General features: G+C 42.6%; 1 protein-coding gene across 1 annotated transcript in view; it reads right to left on the reverse strand.

The window, feature by feature from the left end:
• The window catches only part of PRKAR1A (protein kinase cAMP-dependent type I regulatory subunit alpha), a 252,595-nt gene extending 240,833 nt beyond the window's left edge, over positions 1 to 11,762 (reverse strand). The window contains exon 1 of the mRNA XM_069199844.1: positions 11,613 to 11,762. The gene's annotated coding sequence lies outside the window, so the exon portion shown is untranslated. The remainder of the gene's footprint in view (positions 1 to 11,612) is intronic.
• Between the last annotated feature and the right edge of the window lie 3,889 nt (positions 11,763 to 15,651).

Here is a 15,651-nt window from a genome sequence, read left to right on the forward strand (position 1 = left end):
ACAAAGACCAAAATCCAGAGGAGCATTATTCATTATGTGGTTAAAGGAGTGACTTTTTTTTTTCCCTCAACTTTTGTCTAAACACATTTCATGATGAGGTAATTTTCAAATGTCACAACAGACCAAGTCTGCATTGAAAGCGGTCCTATATATTTACATTTAGGATACTTTTTCCACAATACGCTGTTGAAATAACCACGACAACGTTCACCTACATTGGTACAAAATCCCCAGGTATTTCCTTTTCTGAAGCCATTCTTTTTAACACCGGCGGAGAACTTACCTTACTAAGCAGACCACATGTTCTGTTTTAAATGATATGTCTGATTCTTTAAATACAGCCCGTGGTGCTTGCTGCACTGCTGGTTAACAGTAGATCGCAACAGTTTATGACAGTAAAAAGGTGCATAATATTATAAATGGTATTACAAGTTTCCTGATTCAACTGCATAATGTCGCTACAGGAAAAAAATGTTTCGCTACTAGCATTGAGGTACAGTGTGTTATCCCGCTAGCTGTGAATGATGTTTCTGTAAGTTAATTCAACTGAGAAGTACACACCAAGTTTGTAGATGTGTGGGTCATATCTGTATGATTTAATTAATATAAGTCACTAACTTTCTAAATATGGCAGCTACAAATTTAATATTTTGCTCCCAACTGTAATTTTTCCTAAATAGTCACATTTCACAAGCTTTTAATTTTGACATACAGTCTTGGCAAATTATTATTTTTTCAAAAGTACGTGCCATATAATAATTACTTTATTGGACTTGGAACTAAGCCCACAAACTTATTCTAATGATGAGGGGGTTCCGTCTAGACAGACTACGGAATTCGTCAGGAAAAAAAAAAAGGCACAAGAGTCATTCAAGACTAACGAATAGAAAAGCTCCTTAACCCCTTTGCTGTAAGGCCACACCCCCGCTAAGCCTTTTTGTATCTATTTGGGTAGTTCACTCTTGGACCGCCATAACTTTTCGCCCACATAAGGTATCCAAGCCAAATTTGTTTTCCCCCCCCCCCCAACATTCTGGGGATTCTAAAGGTACTGTGGGTTTGGGGATTCCCATGAGGGAACCGAGACAATGGGCAAAATATAGCTAAATTTGAGGGTTTTTTTTTTGGGGGGGGGGGGGGACAAAATGGCGGAAAGGTGCTGCAGAAGAAAGTCTCCAGGCTTATACCTGCAAATGGCACCCACAAAGGGTTTGCAATACTCAAATCACCATCTTTCAGGAACAGACAGCCTTGAATCAGGAAACCACATTTCAACTTTTTGGGCATTTTACAGAGACATGGTCCATTTTTCGTATGTTTTGTGCTTTCAACCTCTTCCCAGTTAGTGGCAGTAGTGGGTGTGAAACCAATGGTGGATACCAGAAAGCCAGTGGTGTAGAATTACTATAGCCCAACGCCCAAACCCTTTGGCTGCCAGTTTATAGGGAAGAGAACTGTCTGCAGTTGAGGTAATATGTGTCTAATGTCAATGCTGATTAAACTTGTATTTATGGTTTATTAATGCAGAGCCCTTATTATTAGAGTGAACAATATAAGTAAACATTGTAAGATCACACTGCACTAACGACAGCGGTTCCCGTAAAAACAAATGTGTGTGTACACACGTTTGAAAAGTTTAACAATATGAGGCTATGTATAATGCTCTGATTAGATGCAAATGTTTGCAGCAGCTTCTAAGCAATATTGATGATTACTTTCTTTCAAAATAAAATGTTCAGAAAAAAATGCAAGTAAGAAAAAAAATTTTTTCTAAAATACTGCGAAATTATAGGTAGTATCTCTTTTAAACATCATTTAGTAAACTGATTTGATGCATCCTAGTATTTCCCAAAAATATTCCTAATGGAAAAAAGTATACCCACTTTCAACAAGAATATGGGAAACATGAAAATAAACAAGCACTGGCAACGCCAACCGATCCGACATTGGTGGCCAGACTTTTGGCTTTGTCAATGCATGTCTTGTTTTGATATGACTCGTTTGTGTTGAGGGGCTTGCCAGGCCCTCACAAATTGTACCAGACATTGGCACAGTAGTTCCTGGCACTGAACAAAACTACTTTGTGAGCCAATATGCTCCTTGTGGAAGAGCAGAATGTTATCACTCACAGTAAAGCCAGTCAACAGAGGGACAGAGAGAGAAATAGAATTTTAATAAAAACAAAATGTGTTGGTTAACGCCAGACCTTAACGAGGGCCCAATTCTTAAAGAAGGTCACAAAAGTGCACCCATGGTATGTCTTTGCATTAGAGGCTTTTATGAATTCACAAGAATTTACAGAAGCAGACAAGGAAAACGTACTCCTAGAATGCATTTGTGAACTGTATTTTAGTACTAGCAAATGTGGATGTGTAGATTTGCTCATGCAAAAATCTACTGAGCAGTTACAAGTTCACTTTCCCTCCAATCACTTTTTCGCCAACCCTGGAAGAACAGCTACTTCCCCTTGTCAGTAGCACATTCCCACCTTCTATCGATACGGGAAAAGATTAGAGATGAGCCGGTGAAAATCCTTAAAACATTTATTTTAGTAGGTTTTGCACAGACTCAGGCATTCCAGCGCTGGAACTACTGCTTCCTCCAGCCCCAGTATGTAGATTTGTGTAAGTGGCAAAATAAGGAAATTCCTACCGTAGGGCTCGAAACTGCTCGCATTCAAGCCCTACTATAAAATTAGCAAGGCATAATCCTAGAGGCTATAATCAGAGCTCTCATAATTTATCGCCACACTACATGGCACCAAAGGGAAAAGTAGATTTATGAAGCAACCTGTCTCTTGGACAAGTAAGCATTTTATTAAATTCCACACCTCTGCAGAAAGCTATAAATTTCTGAATAATAAACTAAATTATATATTCAGCAAGGGGTCATTTGTGTACATCCTTCAAGGTTTTCCGATAGAAAGGAATAGCTGAAATAAGAAAAATATTGAAATTGAGATTTTAAAAAATAAAATAAATAAACAAACAGCCATTTGTGTCTACACTTTCATCTGTAACTCTTTCTAACTACGGCAGATTTTCGAAACCAATATACTGTTACATCCACTGGACCCTTCTGGTCACAGGGATATATTGGGCTTGTAGGTTCACCAAGAACCCGAGGTGCCGACAGCCAATAACTGAGCTGCACCTTGCTATGGTTTTTCATTGTGTACCAGGTACACAGCAATTCATATGGTAAAATATAAGTAGTGAAAAGTAGGTATCAAGGAAACCAATGTATTTCCGAAATAGGCACAAGATATGGAGTTCAGAAGCAGGGGCGATTTGCACATCTCTGAAGTTGTGGGTACCCATACTAGCATGTGATTTGGAGAGTATTTCTCAAACGTACTTCTTTCTTACACATTGCCTTACATTTGGAAGACACAGATGCAGAGAAATGCAATTGGTAATAACACTTGTTCTACTATTCTGTATTTCCTTAAGCCTTCCAATAAAAATGTTGTCTCACTTGTGTGGGTAAGCCTGGTGCCTGGGACAGGAAACAGCCTAAAACGCAACATGGATACATCAGATTTTTCCATGCAAAATTGATCTGTTTTTTTGAGAAGCGGATAGCTGTGGTGTTTAGGTCAACCTTGGCTGGCACCTAGGAAAACCTACCAAACCTGTATGTTTTTGAAAACGAGACTCCTAGTGAGATCCAGGGAGGGGTGACTTTTGTGGCTCTCACCAACATTTTTCTACTGAAAATCCCTTGCAAACCAAAACACACAAACACACATTTTACTCAAACTTCCTTGATGGAAAGTTCTAGAATCTGAGGGGAGCCACGAATTTCCTACCACTCAGCATTCCACTCGGTCACCCGATAAAAATGATGTCTAACTTGTGTGGATGGGCCAAGTAAGTACCTGCGACAGAAAGACCAAAAACGTGTATAGTTTGAAAGGGAACCAAAGCAGGTCAAAAGGGACAGTTTTTTTTTTTTTAAATACCTTTTTAGGCAGAGACGGCTTTGGGCATCCACACAAGCAAGGTATCATTGTCATCAGGAGACCGAGGGGGAACGCTAGGTGGTAGGAAATTGGTGGTTTGTTTCTGGAAGAATATGGCACAGAAATACAGTGAAAATGTGTGATTTTAGTCACTTTAGGAGGTTTGCAGGGCACTGTTGGTAAGGAGGGTGTGTGATAGATGTGAAGCACACCACCATAGACTCCCCCAGATGTCCAGTTTTCAGAATTGTCTGGGTCTGGTAGGTTTTTCCCCATGTGGCAGCCTACTCAAGCCCAAAAAGTGCAGCTGTTTACTGCTGCAAGTGGGATGATACTGTGATTTAGCTAAACTCTCCTGGCCTAATTTGTAAAAACAAAAAAACTCAACAAAATCAAATATCTTTTTGCTTGCCACTGGTGTCAAATGCTTTAGTCCGCAGGGAAGCAGAAAGACTTTTACCCATTTTTGAAGGGGTGAGGGCCTGGCTATGCCCATGCTCGGCAGCCCCTAGCCACTAGAGAAAATAAGTAATCCCTACTGTCTAATGGGCCCGGGTGAGGGGGCAAGGACATGCTCATGGTGGACAGTCCCCACTGTGACAAATAAAAAGTATTTCCTGGTGTCCAGTGGGCTTTCTACTACCCACTGGGGACAGGTGCTCCATCTTTGCTCCATCTGCCCCCCATCCCTCCCCGGGGGAGGAGGGGGTGAGAAAGACTGTTTCCCTATTTTTTTTTTTTTTGTGTTGGCATGCCCTTGCTGGGCAACCATCACCGATACAAATAAAAAGAAATCCTTGGTGTCCAGTGGGCATTCTATCGCGTTGTAGGTAGCAGATGAGGGTAACTGCTCCCATCTGTCCCCCCCACCCCACCCAAGGAGACAGAAAGACTGTTCTCATTTGTGTCTGAAGGCAGGGGGCATTGGCATGCCCATTCTGGGCAGCCTCCTACTCCTCTTAAAATTACAACAAAAAATATATATAAATCCTGGTGTCTAGCGGGCATTTTGGCCCCCTCTCCCGCAGCAGATTAGGGGTAATAAACTCACATCTGTCCCCAGGGGAGGCAGAAATAATATTCTCAGTTATGTCTGGGGGAATGTGGGGGCATTGGCATGCCCATTGTGGGCAGCCTCCTACCCATCTTTTATACAACAAAAAAAAAAATCCCGTGTGTCTAGTGGAAGATATAATAATATATATGGTAGTAAACCCCTCAATCCCCTCCCCCCCCCCTTGGTAGGGGGCTGGGTGGGGCAAAAGGACAGTTTGTGTCTTCTGGAGAGGAGGGGACTTGCATGCACATTGTGGGCAACCGCCACCCTATATATATATATATATATATATATATATATATATATAAATAAAAGATCACTGGGTTCTAGTATGTTTTCTGCCACCCTCCCCCCACCACCGCAGATCCCATTATGTTCTCCGGGGAGGGGCAGAAAGACTGTCTGGGGAGGGGTGGGGGGCATTAGCATGTCCATTTTGGGCAGCTCCCACCTGCATAAGTAAAAAAAAAAAATAATCCCTGGGTCTAGTGGGCTTTCCACCCCCTGTGGGGGCCGCTCCCCCACCTCCCCTGAAATCACCCTCCTGCGGGACTCCCCAAGCAGTGATCCACTAGAGAAGGGTACATTTGGAAAGGGAGATGCTCTCATTGCCAATGATACCTCTCTCATCTCAATCTGAAGTAAGGTAGGACAGGACATGTGTGTTATTCTTGTAAAATAAATCAGAGCCAAATAGATTAGCATCCAGGGCTGACTATCACAGTTGTACAATCACCAAAGCCAGGATGTTAATGACAAACTTAAAAGCAATTGTTTTTTGTTTTTTTTGCCGTAATATGATGCCTCTAGTCCCTCACACTAGATTCTACAACGTATAAAGTGCTGCAAAGGGTCCGTATTACATAGATTATAGTGGTAAATAGCCAGTTCTACGATTACCTAAAACTGAAGATTGTTTCAAGATTAATACCCTGCATTTGGTTGTGCAGAAAGCAAGGCAGAGGCTTAAAAGGCATATTGCTGCATCCACCTACATTTCTTGAGTACATCAAATGTACTTCCTTCATCCTGATTACAAGATATTGCTTCATTAGGAAATCTCCATTTTCCTTCCATCTATATTTATTGTGCTACTGATCCACATAACTAGAACCTTCATTTTAATCAATAACAATGTTGAAAAGCCAGTCATCATATCAGCAAGAACTATATAACATTAAGAAATTACAAAATGGTCATCAAAACTAGTTCTTTCATTGTTGATTTTCCTGTTCAGATTCTTCAATCCAACTTTCATTCCATTAAGTATTCTTTTGGAATTATGAGTGCCTTATCTCACTACCTAGCAAATTGATGATTTTTTGTTATCAGTTTATTTATTGAATTCATGTGCCCTTCCTCATCTGTCTATCCTCATTTATACACATCACTCTCTCATTGGGCCCTCTTTCCTCCCTCACTTCCAGCCTGACTAGATTTGATTAATGACCATTAAACATTTGTCTTCCTAAAGGTTAATCAAAATCATGGTAAAATCACTTGCCATCTATTGCACTTACGACAACTCACTTAGCTAAATATAACTATGCATTTTAGTAAAATCTAGCTTTTGTATAAATGCAGTGTTGCAAATTGTTTCCACAGCTTGTTACCAAGTTTTAACATATGTAAACAAATATTGCAGGAAGTGAGACAACGGCATAGCTATACGTTAAAACAAGCATTAGCAATGCCAACAGTTTGGTCTTTAAAAGAATATTCTATGGTAATGTAAACCATTTCAAACAAATAGCATGGCAACGGATATGTATTTGTACGGAAGCGTAGAAATGCATAACATTAGTGAAGGTTAAAAGGTCGGTTGACAGCTGATCTGTTAAACCAGACCTGAACATTCATGTATCCTCCTAGCACGTGTGCTGCTGCCAGAGAAAACCATCAATTAGTTAGCTAAAACACTTTAAATAGACTAACAATGTCATGCGTGTGGCCCTGAAATTTCAACCTCAGGCAGCTGGATAAACAAACTAAATCACAGCTGTGTGGAAGACAAACACGTTCTTGTGGAAACACACAACTTATGCACAATCAAAACGTACTCCTGGCTCCCAACATGTTGGTGGAGCCAAAGTCTCTCTCAAGTGAGGCTTATACAATTGCCTGGCGACAGGTGAACTGCCAAGCAAGACTGTAAAAAAAAAAAAAAATTAAAGAGGAGGGCAAAGAACAGAGAAAGTGCAAGTCATGTATCACGGACTGAAGAAAGGAAGTGGAGCTTCAACATGCGAGAAGCAAATAAGCAAACTGGAGTAGGGGCATTACCTAATTACTTACTAAAACAAGTACGGGCAACACCAGTAAGTCTTGCCTTGTTGATTTATTGGCTCTGCTGCTGTGCAGCAATGGGGGAAAAAAAAAAAAACTGAAAATGTAAGTAAGATACTAATGGTGCATGTGGCCATGTCATTATGCATCATGATTAAGGTTCTGTTTTCCATTTTTTATAGATTTTTTTTTTTTTTTAATAAATGAATGCAGACAGAAAGCCTTCTTCCTGCCTGCATTTATTTTTAAATAAACGTGAATAAAAACCGAAAATACAAGTTAGGCCTTCAAATACCGGTACACATTATTCAGTTAAATAGATGTGAAAATATACTTCTTTTTTTCATGAAACCCCAAATAAATCTGGATAAGTACAGATAAAATTAGAAAACATAAAAATGAATACAGAGTGACATGTAATAAGAAAATAAATACCATAAAACTAGGAGCACCAAATCATAATGTACGCATGTTCACATCATCCCGCAAACACCACATGGGTCAGTAGAATTTTTATTTATTTATTATTTAAAAAATAAAAAACAAAAAACACGACAGGCATAGCGGAAGCAACGGTAGGGGAAAGGGGGAAGCTGAAGGGAGGGAAAGCAGCACAAAGGAAAGAGCAAGCAAACATATGCATTTTCATGGAATGTCTAATGAAAAAAAGAAAGTAGCTCCTTAAATGTGATCAGTGGAAGGATACAAGTCAGCCAATAAAAAACGGTAAATAGGTTAAATTCCTGGGGTTAGACAAGCACATGAAGAGGAATGCAAGCTATTGAAGAAGCAAGCAAGCAAATGAGTTACAATGGTAACCTATAACAGGTTTTTGGTACGGTTCACAAGAGGGCAGGTTTTTTGGTATGATTCACAAGAGGCTTTTTCCTACAGAGAGCTCAAAAGATGTCCGATACACGAGATCTCAATACCATAATGTAAATGTTACTGATCTTCTTGTAAACTAAATGACATTACAATTGAGTGTTTCAAGTCTCACTACTTTTGTGTAATATATATATTTTTTTTTATTTATTTTTTAAATAATACATAAAAACTGGCCATTTAACTTGTACTGACTGGTTCGTTTTAACAACTAAATCCGACCAACAAAGGTCTCTTTACTTCTAGTGAATGAAATAAAATGACTCTTGGCATCTAATCTATCAGGAGACTTTGATGAGAATGTCCATTACAGCCTTCTATCAAAACTCGAACTAGCCCATCGCATATATTAACTTAGAATGCAAGCAGAATACAGTTCCACCTAAATGTCACAGCCTCCGTAGGTGTTGGAACCAGTCTTGTCTTCATGTTCTCCTGTTATGAAAACCATTTAAAATACCTGGATACTTTTCCACTTGAAGACTACTTTAGAAAGATAAGTAGTCTGCTAATATATTTGCAATTATGCTTTCTTCATGGAGTTTTTTGGACCTTTTAAAAAGGTAAGTTTCAGTTTAACTAAGATTCACGTACTAAATTGCCTGGCAAAAGGAAACAGAAACGCAATTAATAATGTTCTCCCTTATTTTAATGCATACACCTTTTCTAACGGCATCTACAAGGATAGTTCTTGAAACTAGGCATCAGCCATGTTATCCTTTTTTTGTTTAAAAAAAAAAGTAGCAATGTGAAGTTTAACAAACACCGTCTGTACGCACTCCTAAAGAAAGTTGAAGAATCAAATATGTAGGTTTTACTGTTCGAGTTTTAATGTCTTAAAAATATATATTTTTTAAAAAAGTTTGAGCATAATAAATAGGTCAAGTAAGATCACAGCCCAATACAGTAAGAGCTCGCCTGGTTTATGTACACCAATAACTGAATCGAAATAGTTGCACCTGTAGCCAATAATCCACTGCTTGCACTGCCTTGCAGGTTGACGCAACCATATTCTTTTTTCTACATACTGCGTAAAGTCCCGAAACACTGCTTTCTGATCAGAGGTCAAAACAAGCCCTACATTTCACTGGGAGCCTTTGAATCTCGCCACTTAAAACGGGCTACCCTCGTACTAGGATTGTTATAAAAAAAACAAGTAGAGTACATTAGAAACATGGGAGTTACTTCAATTCATATTCACAATGCTTCAGAGCTTATCAAAATTTGAAACGCACGAGGCATATCAAGATAAATAAAGGACCTTTTGACTGTCAAAAAACTAAATGCATTTGCTGGGAGCACATCGTGACAATGGGAAATCTGGCCTTAGTACACGCGGGAGGGGAAAAATATCATTTGTTCAATTCTATAGCCACGGCGAGGATCCACCAGATCAATCAATTCAATCGTCCCCACTGCAAAAAACAAAAACACACACATGCAATACCTACTTTACACAGCCTCTGAATTTGTTGCGCTGCCACGAATAATGCTGCAAGTCTAATGATAATAGCTACACTGAAGCCACCACGCAAAGAATATGTACAAGATTAAGCCTTCATAAAGTGTGGCTAACTCCTGCAAATGTCCTTCCCACGTGCACTGCACCTCTCCATTAGAGGTGGGTGAATTATTCCCTTCCGCCGGCGGAGTTTACATTTGTGACCATATTTCGCTTGGAGCGTGGAGTTCCAGCAAAACCCGACCACCAGCCGTGTAACGGAGATTCTTTTTTTTTTTTTTTTTTTAAATAAAACGTGTGGTTCTGAAACTTAGTTGGCAAGTGCAAAAGAGAATCTTCATTCCCTACCACGATTTTCTGGCACTAGAACACCTCACTGCAAGATTTCTGAACCACGCAGTTGCGGCAGGTCACGACCGCTCATGCAGAGAAAGCCACAGCTCAAGTAGAAAATCTACTCAAGAGGCAGAAAGGAGTGTCCTCTGGTGCACAGCATGGTGCCCTTCACACTGATTTTACAGGCCGGAACTAGCTCCTGGAAGTAGAAAATCAGCGTGACATGCCCGAAATCTCCCCGCTCAGTTTTTATGCAACTCTATGGATTTCTGCAAAGTGAAACTCCATGAGTTCCACCCACCTCTACTTTATGTGCCTAGCACCCAAAACAGCAAAGAAATCCTGTGACCCTACCCTGAACCTGCTAACAACCTTGCTCCTCTACATATGGGTCCTTCAGCATACCTGCACCTCCACAAGAAAGTACCTCAAGATCCACACTTACAGAGAACTCTGCATTTCCTGCAGTCCCCGCCCCCCACAAGAGCCCAAGCAAACAGATATATAGCTAAATTGTTAATATTACCTCATGAAATAAACGTTCAAAGAAACTGAAGAAGGTAGAGAAAACGGATACATATAACTCCACCCAAGCCTACCCCGCACAGCCACTACTAACATATGTACATCAGATGTAAAGTGACATGCCACATGAAAACACTACTTGAAACCTAATCTGTTGGGAAGCTGCACAGTGAAAATATATTTCAATTGCGGAAATTTTTCCCTCTAAAGGGAATCATGGGGTACATAAAATAAATAACTAGGTTTACGATTATATCTACTGAACAAATGCACCATTCGGGAGCCACGATTAGTTTTCACTGTAAAAGAAATAATTTCCAATCGACTTCGACAAATATGGGGAAAATTCTACTACTCAAAAACTTATATGAAGCTGTAGCAACTGACTCTTTGCAGGCGTAATATTAGAAATTATTTTACAAAATCGGAACACTGTGTGCCCTAATGTGAATCAAATGGCACCTTTCGCGCAGGCCTCTCTGCAAACTACAAGCCCACGTCTCTCTGCAGAACCACAGCTCATAGGACTCAATACAGAAAAGAAGAAGACGACACAGCCACTTGTACCGATAGACCCAAATAATTTTTTCACCCCCAAACATATATGACATTTTGCAAACGGATGTATACCCTCATATGACCCTGTGTAAACACATGCCCAACCTCGCCCCGCGCGTTACTCCTGGCCTACTTAAACCTAAGTCCCTTTATGCTATATTGGCAGGCACCCGTGCCCCTCCCACTCCTTCTTGGGCCCCATCGACTGGCCCAGAAAACCCTGAATCCATACACATAACCGTTTTTTGCAAACCGGGAACTCTGTATTCGAGGCAGCACCGCATTACCCCCATGTTCTTGCAAAAAACGCAGAAACACACACAAAGCCTCTTGCAATTACAATGCACAGAAGAAGACCCTCGTCAAGCCGATCAAGACCACGGTGCAACACCAGCACTGGGTTCTGTGCGAACCTGCTCCAGGACCAACAAACCAGCCTTCTCCTACCATGACGCCATCTTACAAGACCCATGAGGAGCTCGAGGGCTTGGGCCTGGAAGGGCCGTTGCTTCACACAAACTCATTGTAGGTGCACTCACCAGTGCTGACGCTGGCTCGGGGCGGCCTCGGTCCCTTCTCTACCGGGCGGCGGCTCTTCTCAGCAGCAAGCAAGGCCCCTTCACCGGAAACAGCTTCCGCGTCAGCCAATCCCTCACTCTGCATTGACGTCAATGCGCCTCGCTCTCACTGACGGCGGTTACCCCGGCAACCTTAAAGGGGAAGCTTCTAATGGCAGAACCCTGTTTGTTTTGCAGCTGTCATGGAAATAAAGAGAATACTACCACGGCGAGTTGGATGTGAAGAAGAAGAGGAAATACAACGCATTACAAATGTTGTTGTAACAGAATTATTAAGAATACGCCAAATAATGCCTTTAGACGCTAACTCAAAGTTAATAATCTGTCTGTTTAGGAATTCAGACGCCTTGAAATGTGAATGCTGTGTAAGTGCTGAGATGTATATGTCAGCGCGCAAACCATCTTTAGTGACCATGCCAGTGCAGGCGTGGTGGGGACTGGGAGCGGTGTAATCCCCTATGCGACTTTGGTGCTCCCCGTTTTGGGCTCGTCACTAATACATTAAAAGCAAGTTCAATATTCAGGACTAAACGTTCCCAGTACGAATGACAGACACATAAATTATTAGGCAAAAATAAGGAATTATGGGCCAGATGTAGCAAAGGTTTTTCCCCATTCTGTGTCTATGGGAAAAAGTGTTTGTACATATGGCCCTATGTCATCAAAAGGTTTAGAAGGAAAGGCGTACAAATGGTTAAGTACAAAGAACACTGTTGGACCTGGCCCTTTTTGCATGGTCATCCCCAAACTTTTTGCTTCCTTCCTCCTATTTTTCCTGACCTGTTTTTGTTGGCATTTGAACTCTGAGCATTTTACCACTGCTAACCAGTGCTAAAGTGCATATGCTCTCTGTGTAAATGGAGGGGGGTGGCTAACTGCCCAAGATGGCGGTCGTCTGATAGTGGAGCTCCCAGTCCGGGCCCGCCAAAATCATGTGAATCCGTACTGAGTTGGGGTCATCCATAAGGAAGAGACCAACAGATAGTCGGGGTCGAAAGCCGAGCACCCACTGAACCGTCGGCGACCACCCTATCGGCGCTGTGTGTGCACAACGGGGCCTGATCAGAAGCCGGGCCTGGCGAACGAGGAGACGCGCCTGGACGCAGCAGCTGTCCGATCGGAGGCACATCGCGGGGAGTGGAGGACGTGGCAAAGACACAGCGGTAAGAGGCGCTGGACGGAAGGGTCTAGGGGGCAGAGCCGAGGCCTCCATTGTTCCCGAACCCACCCTTCCCCAGTTGCGCGATGCACACACCGAGAGCCAGGATGCGGACGCGGCCAGGGCCTTTGCGGAGCTGGGCCCAATAGGAAGAAAAACAAAGCCAGATACAAGATTCGCCGGACCGGCGAATTGACCCGGTGAGTGGGGCTTGCCGAAAATACAGCCGCGGACAATCCTAGAAGTGGGAGTCTGGGCTGCGACACTACGGCCTGCTTTGCGCTAGAAGCTGGGACCCCCTCCACTTATGGGGTAACATGCACTACGAAACATGGCACAAAGATAACGTGTGAGGAAGAAGAGGCACTGGTGTCCTCACCGGCTAAAGAACAAATCAAGAGGTGAAACGCAGAGACCTAGCTCCGATTTTATAAATGGCAAAGTCACACATCCCACGTAACAGCGCACCTAACAATATGCGAAGGTCATGGGGCTAAAACCAGATGAGGACCAGAACCAGTGATAACTCCTACGTGCCTTTTTCTTAACCTGAGTTTCCCACCAAAAAGGTAGTGTATAGACTGAGATTTTGGGGATAGTGACGCTACTGGGTGAAAAACGCACTATGAGCGGGAAGTGAGTCGGAAGGCGCTGACTGCCCTGGATCGGTCACACGACATATAGACCAGAGTATGGGCCGCACCAAGGGCAAACATCTTGAAGGTGTGGAGACTTCGGCCTCTGGAAATATGATGTCGGCCCCCCCAGCAGACAGCCCGATGGATAAACTGGATGTCATTCTACAAGAAATTAGGGAATCGAGACAGGCGATAGAACAGAGACAGGGCTCTATCACAATGGAATTGAGTATCCTCAAAGATGATTAAAAAAAACTAGCAGACAGACGAAAGCAGACGGAATCAAACGTAACTGATATCCTCCCTGCCCACAAGGAAAATAAAAATGCTATTGAACAATTGCAACAACAAGTAGAAACCTTGCAGGAGAGAGTCGAGGACGCAGAAGGACAATCCCGCCAAAATAACGTCCACATAATTGGCCTCCCGGAAGGGAAAAAAGGACAAAACCCCACACAATACATGGAAGACTGGCTGAAAACAATAGCAAAAACTAGATTATCAACCCACTTTACAATTGAAAGAGCGCATCGGATACCTGGCAATAAGCCCCAACCAGGGGCGCCGCCGAGACCCCTGATAGCCGGAGTACTGAACTACAGAGATCGTGATACCCTTCTACAAATGGCGAGAGAAGCAGAACCTGTCATCGTAGATAATACTAGAGTTTCCCTATTTCCAGACTACACACTAGCAGCCCAGAGACGTAGAGCTTCCTTCCAATCTGTAAAAAAGAAGCTTAGAGCGGAAGGACTTCCATATGCCTTACTGTTTCCGGCCCAATTATGAATCACTTATAATCAAAAAGCACACTTCTTCGATACACCAGAGTTAGTACGCGACTGGCTAGACATGACCTTCCACACCCAGGACATAAGGGGCAAGATGACACCCTATCATTGAGGCAGGCCCGCCAACCTCGTAAAGTCTAGCGAAATCAACACCATTCGACGTGGGGAAAAGCAGGCCCACCACTGTCGCAAGTACTAGAGGGTCAGATGCAATACAGTCAGCATACTCCATACAAAGAATGGATTCCTCTCCTCATGGTGTTGCTTCCTCGGTGGATAGCACCATCGCATCAGACTCGGAGGGAAGCCTGGTCCTGTTCCCCTCCAATACCCCGCAGACAGCGCAGGAACTCTAATATATAGCCTAAGCGACAGAAAACTTCTAAAGGCCCACTACACATACTACAATACCAGAAGTGTGAACAATCACGAAAGGCCCACATGGTCCAAGCAACAACTTAGACTGCCCAACTCTACCATAAATAACTCACACCGCCGATAGAACACTGACTACCTCCAGATGCACGGTTTGGCTGCAAAGACTGACCTCGAAAGTTTACAGATGGAATTTTTCTCTTCTTGCGGTTGGAAGTGTCCCTGCTTTTTGTGGATCCTTTATATTTCCCGAATAAGATGCGGGGCCAGGCGTCCGACCTCTGTGATTCACGTCTCACCTGAGAAACCCGTCACCACGGGCAAGAACTACGAGACCTACATCTTGTACACCCCCAGTGCATAGGCTTGTTTGACTGTTTTCACAATAATGGTTATAGACCGAACAGGTTTTTATTGTGTAAAGGTTTGGCAGAGACTGGTTTGGCTCTGCCCTGTATTGGGTTTCGTTGGAGGAACTGTTTATATGTTTTTTTATTTTCAAGTTTTAACATCAGCAATCACACCATGCATAAAATATCTGGGGGGAGGTAGCTTGGCACAAATTGGAGGAGAGTTTACCCTATTAAGGCCCTATGATATTGTCGATACTTGATTACAATATTCTTACCTGGAATGTCTGTGGGATGGGATCCATACACAAACGGCATAGAATACTTGCCCAATTGAATCGCCGTAAAACACATATAGCTTACTTACAGGAAACACATCCCACCACTCACTAGGCAGTGAAACTCCACACAAAATGGCGGGGACAACTGTTACACACATCATAGTCTGCGTTTGCCCGAGGAACGGCTGTATGGCTACGAGCTGGGGTCCCCTTTGAAGTACTGGAGACGAAAATAGATGCAGAAGACAGGTACACCCTGATCAGGGGTGACTTAGATGGGAAACCGATAGTGCTAGGCAGCATATACGCTCCAAATAGCAGTCAGGATGCCTTCCTAGAACGCCTATCATTGGTACTCACACAATGGGCACACATCCCCTGGCTTATAGGTGGGGACTTTAATGCA

The sequence above is a fragment of the Pleurodeles waltl genome, chromosome 7, assembly GCF_031143425.1.
Source record: "Pleurodeles waltl isolate 20211129_DDA chromosome 7, aPleWal1.hap1.20221129, whole genome shotgun sequence".
NCBI lineage: Eukaryota > Metazoa > Chordata > Amphibia > Caudata > Salamandridae > Pleurodeles > Pleurodeles waltl.